At 41.9% G+C, this 11,403-nt stretch overlaps 1 protein-coding gene and 1 long non-coding RNA gene across 2 annotated transcripts in view; both read right to left on the bottom strand.

Moving 5' to 3' along the window:
* Positions 1-11,403, bottom strand: part of ITGAX (integrin subunit alpha X) — an 89,042-nt gene that overhangs the window by 16,673 nt on the left and 60,966 nt on the right. The gene's annotated exons all lie outside the window — the stretch shown is intronic.
* The window catches only part of LOC115297844, a 7,914-nt gene continuing 4,754 nt past the window's right edge, over positions 8,244-11,403 (bottom strand). Inside the window, exons 2-3 of the long non-coding RNA XR_003911491.1 lie at positions 9,730-9,835; positions 8,244-8,327 (exon numbers count right to left, since the gene is read on the bottom strand). This is a non-coding gene — a long non-coding RNA (uncharacterized LOC115297844). The remainder of the gene's footprint in view (positions 8,328-9,729; positions 9,836-11,403) is intronic.

The raw sequence follows: 11,403 nt of genomic DNA, 5'->3' as shown, positions 1-11,403 counted from the left end.
CAAATGGTTTGAGTGTTGTTTTTTAACATTCACCAAAACTCCCCCCAAAAAAACCCTTTTCAAAACAAAAACAGCATTTCCCAGTCATGGGTAAGTGCACTTTGTTTCTGGGGTACCATCATTCTGAGGCATCCAAAAAATAGATCACCTCAAGTTACATGGAAAAGTTCCTAAAGACCTAAGTTATCACAACAAATAGATGATTCTGTAATTAGACAATTTATAACATAAACAATTTGGGTTGGATAATTTAAAGGAAGCTTATCAGATTCCATATCAATATCTATAGTCATGTAAGTGCAACAATTTATTTGCTTTATAAACATCTTGAGAGAAGATAGTTTTTTAATTTTGGAAAATGTTATCTCTGCCATCAGCATCTCCTTTCAGATGAGAAAATTAGACAAATACTGATGTATTTTAACTAATTAGCCACACAAGTGCCAATAAGTTGACATTTTAAATGTTCCTTTTAGAAAGCTATTCCTTTATGGAAAGCTGGAATCTTAGTGTGCCTAAGACTTCTGATGAAAACTAAATAAATGGTTGGAGATGTAGCAGTTTGGACCTGCTGGCATAAGTGGCTGAGTGAAATTTTCATCTGCATGCTTTTCTTTACCCTATCCATTCCTGACACTTAGGCTTAGTCTTTCCAGTGTTTAGGTGGTCCATCAAAAGTAACCAGGAAAAACAATAATTTTGTAGCAATCAGAAAGCCATCCAACGTATTTTATTTACTTTATGGTAAATACTGGTGAACAGCGGACAATCAATAGATATATACATGCGTGTGTATGTAGTTTTTAAATGTTTATTTTTGAAAGGGAGAGGGAAGGGGGGTAAAGAGAGAGAGGAAGACAAATAATCCCAGGCAAGCTTGGCACTGCAGCACAGAGCCCCACTCAGGGCTCAAACTCAGGTATCATGAAATCAGGACCTGAGTTGAAATCCAGAGTCAGCTACATAATTGACTGAGGCACTTAGGCACCCCTCTCTATATATTTTAAATAGTGTCCAAACCCTCCTACACTGTTGGTGGGAATGTAAACTGGTACAGCCACTATGGAAAACAGTGTGGGGGTTCCTCAAAAAATTAACAATAGAACTCCCCTATGACCCAGCAATAGCACTGCTGGGGGATTTATCCAAGGGAGAGAAAAGTGCTGAGGCATAGGGGCACACGTACCTCAATGTTCACAGCGGCACTTTCTTTCTTTCTTTCTTTTGTTGTATAGTAGTTTATTGTCAAATTGGTCTCCATATAACACCCAGTGTTTCTCCCCACAAGTGCCCCCCTCCATGACCATTACCCTCTTCCCCCTTCCCCTCCCCCTTCAGCTCTCTGTCCATTTTCAGTATTCAGTAGTCTCTCATGCTGTGTGTCCCTCTCTCTCCCCAACTCTGTTTCCCCCTTCCCCTCCCTATGGTCCTCTGTTAGGTTTCTCCTGTTAGACCTATGAGTGCAAACATATGGTATCTGTCCTTCTCCACCCGACTTATTTCGCTTAGCATGATACCCTCAAGATCCATCCATGTTGCTACAATGGCCATATTTCATTCTTCCTCATTGCCATGTAGTACTCCATTGTATATATACATACCACATCTTCTTGATCCATTCATCAGGTGATGGACATTTAGGCTCTTCATAGGGGCACTGTCAACAATAGCTAAATTATGGAAAGAACCCAAATGTCCATCACCTGATGAATGGAACAAGAAGATGTGGTTTATGTATACAATGGAGTATTACATGGCAATGAGAAAGAGTGAAATCTGGCCATTTGTAGCAACATGGATGGACCTCGAGGGTGTCATGCTAAGGGAAATAGGTCAGGCGGAGAAGGACAGATACCATATGTTGTCACTCATAAGTCTAACAGGAAACAGAGGACCATGGGGAGGGGAAGGGGGGGAACAATTAGGAATAGGGAGAGAGGCAAATCATGAGAGATTCTTGAATACTGAAACAAACTGAGGACTGAAGGGGGAGGGGGAAAAGGGAAGAGAGGTGATGGTCATGGAGGAGGGCACATGTGGGGAAGAGCACTGGGTGTTACATGGAAGCCATCTTGACAATTAACTAGAAATAAAAATAAATAAATAAATAAATAAATAAATAGTGCCCAAACACAAACTGATGGTGATGGAAATGGGACAGTGGCTATCTTTTGGATTTGTTGTGTTTTGGATCATCAGTAAGGGCCCAAGAGAACAAAGGAGAGGGAGGCTGAGGATGGTCGACGTTTTGATCCAAGCAGCAGTTACCTGGGTACACACATATGAAAAACTCATTGAGTTGGACCTTCCCAAGATTGGGCACTTCAGTTTTTGTGCTATATATTTCAAAACAAACAAACCAATGAAAAATGAAACTCTGGCACCTTGCACTTGCCTCCAGGCCCCAGCCTGACAGCTAGGTGAGGAAGGGGGATGGACATACTTTTAGAACTCAGTGACCTCAGTATGCTACTTCTTGGCCAACTAAATCTTGTATTCTCAGACTCATTGCCAATGTGACCTCCTCTGTGGAACCTTCCTGGAATTTCCTCCTGGGTTTGTTTTCTTCCTATGCTTCCCAGACTTCAATTATATTTGCATCACATTGTGACTTTAACATCTTGGGTCCCTGTCTCTGAGACCTGAGAATGTGAGCTTCTGGAAGCAGGGAGAGGTACATAATTACTGATGCTAGTGTGAAATAAAACTGTGAGGCTTCTTGTTCTGGAAAAAAAAAATTCCCTTTTTTTCCCCCTGTGATCCTCCTTTTTACCTGTCCTGGTGTTTCCTGTTTGCTATTTAGTGTTGAATTCCCCCAGGCACAGTGATCCTCACAGGGCCAGTGCAAACCCTCATAGGACTGGACAAACTGTGCACAGCCAACCCTGACCTTGCCCAGCTCATACTAGGGGATGAGAGCAGCAATGGCCACTGGGTGGGGGCGGGGAAGCAGGCAGCTAAGAACCACACCACAGAAGGCTGGACTGCCGGTGAGTCAAAGCTCCATGCCTTCCAGCACACCTCCACTGTCCCATCAATCTGACAAAACACAAATGCTAAGAATAAATTCTTAATAAATTCAAGAGGAAGACTGCAAATATTACTTCAAGTGCAAGGGTGACTACACTGGTCACTTATACTGGTCACATGCCATGAAGCGAAACCTGCGTGGAGGACAGATTCAAGACCTCCCTCCTGAAGGAATATCTTGGGCATAATTTGTTGTTGGGGCCAAGTAGGCCAAAAAACCTCCCACATAGCAACCATTGAGGACACTGCCTTTGGGGTACAGGAGAGTCTACATAAGTGACCAGTGATGACTATGCCTCTGGGGCACAGGAGAACTTTTTGGGAAGTTGAAAAACAAGTCGAAAGACTGTGAAACAACATTTGGTCTCCTGGGTTGCACATGTGGCTCCTGTTTAACCTGTCTATGAATTTCTCGTTGCTTTGCAAAAGCAAAAAGGCATATACCTTTAAGTTTTGAATCAACTTGGGTCAGTTAGTGGCGCCAGCTTTCCCTTACATTATTTCTGTTCCCAGCTCATTGTCTGCTGTTGGGGCAAACACAATCCTCTGTCTAAAATTAACTCCTTAAATGATAAACATCTTGCCCAGACATCGCTGCTAAAGGACTTTGAAGAAAAGAAAATTCTTTGAGAGACAGACTTCCTCATTCCTGTTTTTGTAATTTCTGTTCTCACGGCTGTTCTCTCTTCTGTGGTAAAAAATGATACTTCCCAGAACATGGTTTTACTTTTTCAAGGACCATAAACTATGTAATCATTAAAGAAAAAAATGTGTAATTCCCTATGGCATAAAAGACACTGAATTTCTTAGTAAAGTGTGGTTTTACCACCATTCATGTTGTCTGTCTTCTTTCCTATAGATAGTTTGCCAACACCAACCACCTACTCAGGGACCTTTCGACTGGGGTGCATGGGCTGGTCCCCCGCATTCCTTAGTGGTGCCCGAACAGGGACCTGAGTAGAAGTCATTTCAAAGGTAAGCAGAATATTCTCTGAAATAGTTCTACTGGTTTCGGGTTTGTTAGGATCTCACCCAGGGCGCCCAGGGCCCCTCTATGCATCAGATAGAGAACAAGGAGGGTGAGTAATCTGTAGTTATTGCCCAATTAAGTGTTTCTCTAAATGTCTCAGTCTTGTCTGTAAAACCTCTGTGGGAGGGAATGTAATAGCCTCTGGTGTGTATGTGAAAATAAATGTGCAACTTGGTCTGGCTTGCCTGCCGAGTTCGAATTTGTGGCTCCACGGGTGGGGACCCTTAAGGTCCCCAAAAGCCTATGGAGTCAAAGTGGGCCTGGTCTGTGATACCGTGGTAAATAGCATATGGTTTATAGCAGCATCGGAATAGTTTCCGATCGTAAGTCACAATGCTAATCCGCCATGGCTAAGCTTCATCTAAGTTCCTTCGGGACACAGCCAGACAGGTATCTGATTGGTCTCCTCATTAGAGGGGGGCACCCTACCCTTTGTCTGTCTTTGCATCACTGTATCATAAAAAAAATAAGGGATGGGCAACACAACTTCTAAAGAGAGAAAACTTTTTACTGAAATACTTTTGCACCTCCTTAATCAGAAAGGGATTAAGGTGACTCATAACCAAATGGCAAGATTTTTACACTTTGTTCAGGAGCAATGTCCTTGGTTTCCAGAAAAGGGCACTGTTAACTTACAAACTTGGAACAAAGTTGGGGAACAGTTACGCTTGCATTATCCTCTACATAAACCAAAAAATGTCCCTGTAGATGCTTTTTCTCTGCAGAATTTGATTAGAGATGTTTTAGATCGTGACCATAGGGGAAATAAATTGTCATCTAATAATACAGCCACAGATACTACTCCGTTTTCCCCTAGAGGTCAGACTCCTACTCCCTTGGTAATGGCAGCACAGGATGATGAAGATTCTAAATGGGAGGATATTAATGGCAATCAAACAGATTTAGGAGAGGAAGAAGCTAAGTATGCGGCAGAGAAAGAAGGAGAAGATCCACCTAATTTTCATCCTCCCTTCCCCTGTAGCAATTCCCAAAGGGAGACAATATTATAGTTATAGATCTTCAAGATTGTTTTTTCACCATACCTTTATATCCTGATGATTGTAAACAGTTTGCCTTTAGCCTGCCATCTCCGAATCTAAAAAGGCCCTTTCAGAGATTTCAGTGGAAAGTTCTCCTCCAAGGGATGAAAAATTCTCCTACTTTGTGTCAGAAATATGTTGATAGGGCTTTGAGTGAAATCAAAAATAAATATCTAGAAATCTATTTGATTCATTACATGGATGATATTCTTTTAGCACATCAGGACAAAGCCCATCTTCATAACGTTTTGGGTAAATTGATCCAAACTTTATCTCTTCGTGATTTAAAAGTAGGTCCTGAAAAAATTCAGATTGATCCACCCTACTCCTATTTGGGAAGAATAATTGAAAATCAAACTGTGACTTTACAGCCTTTACAATTAAAGACAGAGCATTTATGTACTTTAAATGATTTTCAAAAACTATTGGGAGATATTAATTAGATTCGGCCTCTTTTAAAGCTGTCTACGAAAGATCTTATTCCTCTGTTTGAAATCTTGCATGGAGATTCCCATCCGAATTCCAAACAAGAATTAACTCCTTCGGCCTTGGAATCATTATCCAAAGTTAATGAGGCTTTACAAGGAGCCATGCTTACAAGAATTAATTATAATGAGACTTGGTCCTTAATAAATTTACCATCTAAAAAGAAAAAAGGGTTCTAATGTAAACACCTTTCAATTGGTTACTAAGTCCTCAATTAAAGACTGAGGTTTCCTAGAAGTTGAGACTTCTAGGTATACTTGCCAGGTGTACTTAGGACTGTTGAAAATCGGAAAAGCAACCTGTATGTAGGAAAGTGAGAGATATATAAAAAGGATATAAGAAATGAAAATACATTTTTGTTAATGGTAAAAAAAGATAATTTTGTCCTAAATGAGGCTGATTGTTTGGAGAGAAATAACTTTGGGACAAAGTTTAAAGGCAAAGGAAAGTTGCAGAACGTTCGTGTAGGGGAATCATTAAAAAAGGATTTTTATATATGCTCAGGATAGACTGAAATTAAAATGAATGAAAATTTAAAGGTACATTGGTATAGGGTTAAAATTATACTTTTCTCTATGTTCAAAAAGACTAAAATTTCCTGGATTGTAGATTCATTCTTAATAAGGAAATGTAATGAACTCTCAAATCTTTAACAGTGTCCATTTCTAAAATTTATCACAAGACGTGTTTCTTGAGAGAGATTTACACAAAGGACTTTTGAGACAAATACAGGTATCTGACATCTTTAAGGCTAATACCAAAATAGGTAGAAATTTTCAGAACTAAAAACTACATTCAAACTAAACAAGAATTTAAAACATGGAAACACACTACTGTAAATGTTATTCTAGTTCTAAATGCCTCTCAAAAATTTTTTAAAGTGGGAATTCTCTTTTTCCGCCTTCTGCTGGCACCATGTTAGTTAAGCAATTGGCTTTTAACACCTCCTCTCCCTAATTTGCCACCTTTCTTTCGTGCACACATTTGGGCAAAAAATTGACTAATGCCATAGTGCATCTTGTACAATTAAAAACAATCGCGGGAAATATGGGAAGCAGCAGCAAGGAGCCAGTAAGGAGAGTGTGATTGAGCAAAGCTCTCGTGCCCTTACAACCCTTGCAGCTGATCCAGTTCCTCAGAGGTTAAATCACTTGAGTTATTGTACAAACGTCCTTCACGCTTTGGCCCTCTTTAACATGTGAGAGGCAAGGGTGCCATACCCCCTTACGATGCCCCCTGAAAAACTTCCCACTCCTGGGTTACGCTGATAATCTTCTGGTTCCCCGTCTGAACCTAAAATTATTTCTTTTCAAACTAGGGAAATTTCAGCCCAGAGAGCTGAACTTGTTGCTGTTATTAGATTATTTCAAGAAACTCCAAAGAGGTTTAATTTATTTTCAAACTCTAGACATGTGGTTGGACTCTTTCCAGCAATTAAAACTGCAACAGTTCCTGTCTACAAAACGGAAATTTCAAGTTTACTTTTAAAATTACAGGTTAAAGTACAGCAACATCAAGAGCCTTTTTACATAGGACACATTAGAGCTCATTCTAAACTGCCCGGCCCCCTCTCTGAGGGAAATGCTTTAGCTGACTTGCATACTAAAGTTGCTTGTTTAACTATAGATCCTATGCACGAAGCCCAGGAATCTCATAAGATTCACCATCAAGGCTCTAAAGCTCTGAGGCTACAATTTAAGATCACTCGAGAACAGGCTCGACAAATAGTTAAAAACCGTTCTTCCTGCCCACCTACTAATTCAGGGGTCTCACACGTGGGCATTAATCCCAGAGGCTTAAAATCTAATGCTTTATGGCAAATGGATGTAACTTATGCTAATTCTTTTGGAAAACTGTCCTGTGTCCATGTCACGGTGGCTACTTATTCTCATGCACTTTTTTGCATCCGCCCGAACTGGAGAGGCTTTTAAGGATGTTCAACAGGGGCGCCTGGGTGGCTCAGTTGGTTAAGCGTCCGGCTTTCGGCTTCGGCTCAGGTCATGATCTCGCAGTTTGTGGGTTCGAGCCCCGCGTCGGGTTCTGTGCTGACAGCTAGCTCAGAGCCTGGAGCCTACTTCGGATTCTGTGTCTCCCTCTCTCTCTGACCCACCCCTGCTTGTGCTGTCTCTCTCTGTCTCTCAAAAATAAATAAAAAACATTAAAAAAAATTTTTTTTTAAAGTATGTTCAACAACATTTATTTCAGTGCTTCTCTGCATTAGGAATGCCTTTCAAAATTAAGACTGATAATGGGTCAGCACATACATCAAAAAATTTAAAAAATCTCTGGAAACAGTTTCACATTCAGCATTCAACTGGGATTCCTTACAATCCCCAAGGCCAAGCCATTATTGAAAGAACTAATCAAATTTTAAAAAATCAAATAGTGAGACTTCAAAATTCAGATTTTAAGTATGCCTCACCTCATCAGATCTTAGCTCATTGACTCCAGATAATTCCGGAGAAACCCCAATGCTTAAGCATTGGCAGAACAAATTAACTACAAAGCCCCTGGTGAAATGGAAAGATGTGCTCTCAGGAACTTGGAAAGGCCCTGATGTCTTACTAACTGCGGGTCAAAGTTTTCCTTGTATTTTCCCACAGGACAATGATTCACCTATCTGGGTGCCAGATCGCCTGATTCGACAAGTCTCCACACCCTTACCAGACTCGCCATCAAACTACATCAGAGATGACAACCGACAACCTGAGTCAGAAGATAAGAAGACTCTGCCCAGGTTCCTGTAAACGGACAAATGACATCTGTCTGTCATTTAACACCAAAAATAGTCTCCTCCCTACTTGGGGGCAAATTAAAAAGCTCACTGTATCTACTGTTGCTTTAATTAAAAAAGTACATACAGCCTCCCTTGTTAACGATATGTCTAAAACTGTGACATTAGCTCTTACTACTCAAAAAATTATTGATAAAAAACTTACTGATAAGTTTTTTGCCTAGAAAAGGCAGTTATGTCTATGGGTCAAGAGCTATTAACTCTAAAAATTCAATTATCTTTAAGATACCATTCAGACCACAAATGGATTTGTGTAACTCCCCTGCAGGTAAATGAGAAAGAACATTCTTGGTACAAGGTACAACATATTTGGGGGATTTGGAATCACTCTGACCTAAACTTTGATTTAAGCACTCTGCATAAACAAATCTCTGATATTTCTTTTGCCTTGCATTTACCGGTGCCTCAAATCTAGTGTTTCCGGCCTTCAATTAAAATTTAAAGCTACTGAGTTCTTAAGTAAAAAAGGGGGATATGTTGGGGCCCAGTAGGCCAAAAAACCTCCCGCATAGGGACCATTAATGACACTGCTTCCAGGGCACAGGAGAGTCTATATAAGTGACCTTGATGGCTATGCCTCCGGGGCGCAGAACTATTTGGGAAGTTGCAAAACAAGTCAAAAGACTGTGAAACAACATTTGGCCTCCTGGGCTGCACATGTGGCTTCTGTTTAACCTGTCTATGAATTTCTCGTTGCTTTGCAAAAGCAAAAAGGCATATACCTTTAAGTTTTGAATCAACTTGGGTCAGTTAGTGGCGCCAGCTTTCCCTTACATTATTTCTGTTCCCAGCTCACTGACTGCTGTTGGGGCAAACACAATCCTCTGTCTAAAATTAACTCCTTAAATGATAAGTGTCTTGCCCAGACATAGCTGCTAAAGGACTTGAAGAAAAGAAAATTCTTTGAGAGACAGACTTCCTCATTCTTTGAGAGACATGATACTTCCCAGAACATGGTTTTACTTTTTCAAGGACCAAAAACTATGTAATCATTAAAGAAAAAAAAAAAAGTGTAATCCCCTATGGCATAAAAGACACTGAATTTCTTAGTAAAGTGTGGTTTTACCACCATTCATGTTGTCTGTCTTCTTTCCTATAGCTAGTTCGCTGACACCAACCACCTACTCAGGGACCTTTCGACTGGGGTGCATGAGCTGGTCCCCCGCAGTTTGTGACCCGTCCTGGGACTGAGAATAGTTAGTAATAGTGGTGTGAGCAGCCTCAGAAGAGTGATGGACAGACTTCTTGCCCATGCTGCCCTTCCTCCAGGATACCCTCTGAGGACGCCATGGTCATTCATTTGCCTGCAGGCTGCGGGGGTGAGGGTGGGGGGAGTGGGCAGGGCCTACCTTGATCTGCCAAACTGGGCCACACTCTGTCCGAAGCTAGCTCCATCCTCTCGAAAGACCATGGGCTTCTCCACATCCAAGCTGAATCCATGATAAGAAGGCAGGACTGAGGAATATGGAGAGGGATGTGAGAGTGGGAGGGACAGTCAGAGAAGCCTCCTCTCCTCTGGACCCCTGTCTTCTTGGTATCTTAATGCCCGCCCCAGTCCAGCTCATCTTTCCAGGAGAAGGGTGTTCTTCTCCTTTGTTTCCTGATTTGCCATCTGTGTGATTCCTGTCTCTTTCCTTGCCTCAACAATAATCAAACCGCAATATAAAGGGCAGCAATCCAGAGAAATGCCCACTCAAGGACATTTCAAAGGACACCCACAAGATGAAATTGAGCCTTTCACCTCCTGGTATATTAGCTCAGGAATGTTTCTTAAAGATAAAGTGACCATATAATTTATTTCCTAAACTGAGACGTTCTGAGAATGAAAGGGGCACCATTAATAAATACACCACAGTCACTGGAACTGGCCCAGGCAGACCAGGACATATGGTCACCCTCCTTAAAGACTGTCTTGCTCTGTCTTTACATTATACAGAGGCCCTAAGGTCCAGATGGAGGAACAGACTTAGAATTGTATGATTAATAATTTATTATTATATATTTCCCATGTCCCCCTTCCTTGGTGCTAGGCTCTAAGATGACAGAGACTGCAACTGTCTGGTGTTGGTGCCTGAGGCAGTGCCTACCCTGAACAGGGGACTGATTACTATCTGCTGACTGACCCAGAACTGCAGAGCAAGCCCCTGGTACCGCCAGGATTCCAACCCGCTCGCCAGATCCTTCACATTCTCCCCTCTTGCGACTAAGCTCAAAAACCTCAGTAGAAGACCCTCTACATTTCAAGAGCTTTTCCCAACTCACTCCCAGACAGCATCTTTCTTCCCCATTTCTACTAGAATCCCCAGCTGTCTCTGGGTTGAGGAGTCAACTCCAACCCCCAAAGTAGGGAAGCTCTAAGGAGGTAAAGCATTAGCCCAGGAAGTGACAGGCAAGGTCCAAACAACTGAACCTTGGGGTTCTTGGGAAAGGCCAGATGTTGAAGGTGACATAACCCTATTGTGGCCACATGCAAGGGAGCTTCACACTCCAAATCTTTTCATAGGATGATTCTATTTCTGAGTCTGAAAGAAGAACCTATGTCCAGACGAGTAGGATGATAGCAAAGGTCTCAGACTCAAATGCCTCCGAGGCCAAGAGGGTGACATCAGTGAGTGGAGTGGGTAGGTGTGAGCACCAGAGAATTGTGGGCCCTTAGAGTTTGTGGCCCTTTAAAAGGGGGCAGCCATTACCAGGCCCCAGTACTCAGAGCTCCAGACTTTTCCATTTCTCAAGAGAAGTTGAAAATCTGGATTTTTGTGTGGAATCTGAGTTTTAACTGACACACAAGTGATTTCAAATGACATACAAATGTGGTCCTATTAGGGGTTCAATTTCTGGACTATTCTCTTGGCAGCCGTGGAACAGCCTACCTGAAATCAAGACATAAATGAGATGCAGGACCAAGGGGGAGATATCCAAAGCTTCCTCTCCCTAGTGGCTTCTAAGTCTTTCCCCCCTGGGGCTCTGATGCTGACTCCTGTCACCCATACCACACACACACCAGGGCCCCAACAGGAGGTGGG

The sequence above is a fragment of the Suricata suricatta genome, chromosome 8 (assembly GCF_006229205.1).
Source record: "Suricata suricatta isolate VVHF042 chromosome 8, meerkat_22Aug2017_6uvM2_HiC, whole genome shotgun sequence".
In the NCBI taxonomy this organism is placed as follows: Eukaryota; Metazoa; Chordata; class Mammalia; order Carnivora; family Herpestidae; genus Suricata; species Suricata suricatta.
The sequence above is the reverse complement of the archived record's forward strand: the minus strand, read 5'-3'. Positions and strand labels throughout refer to the sequence as shown.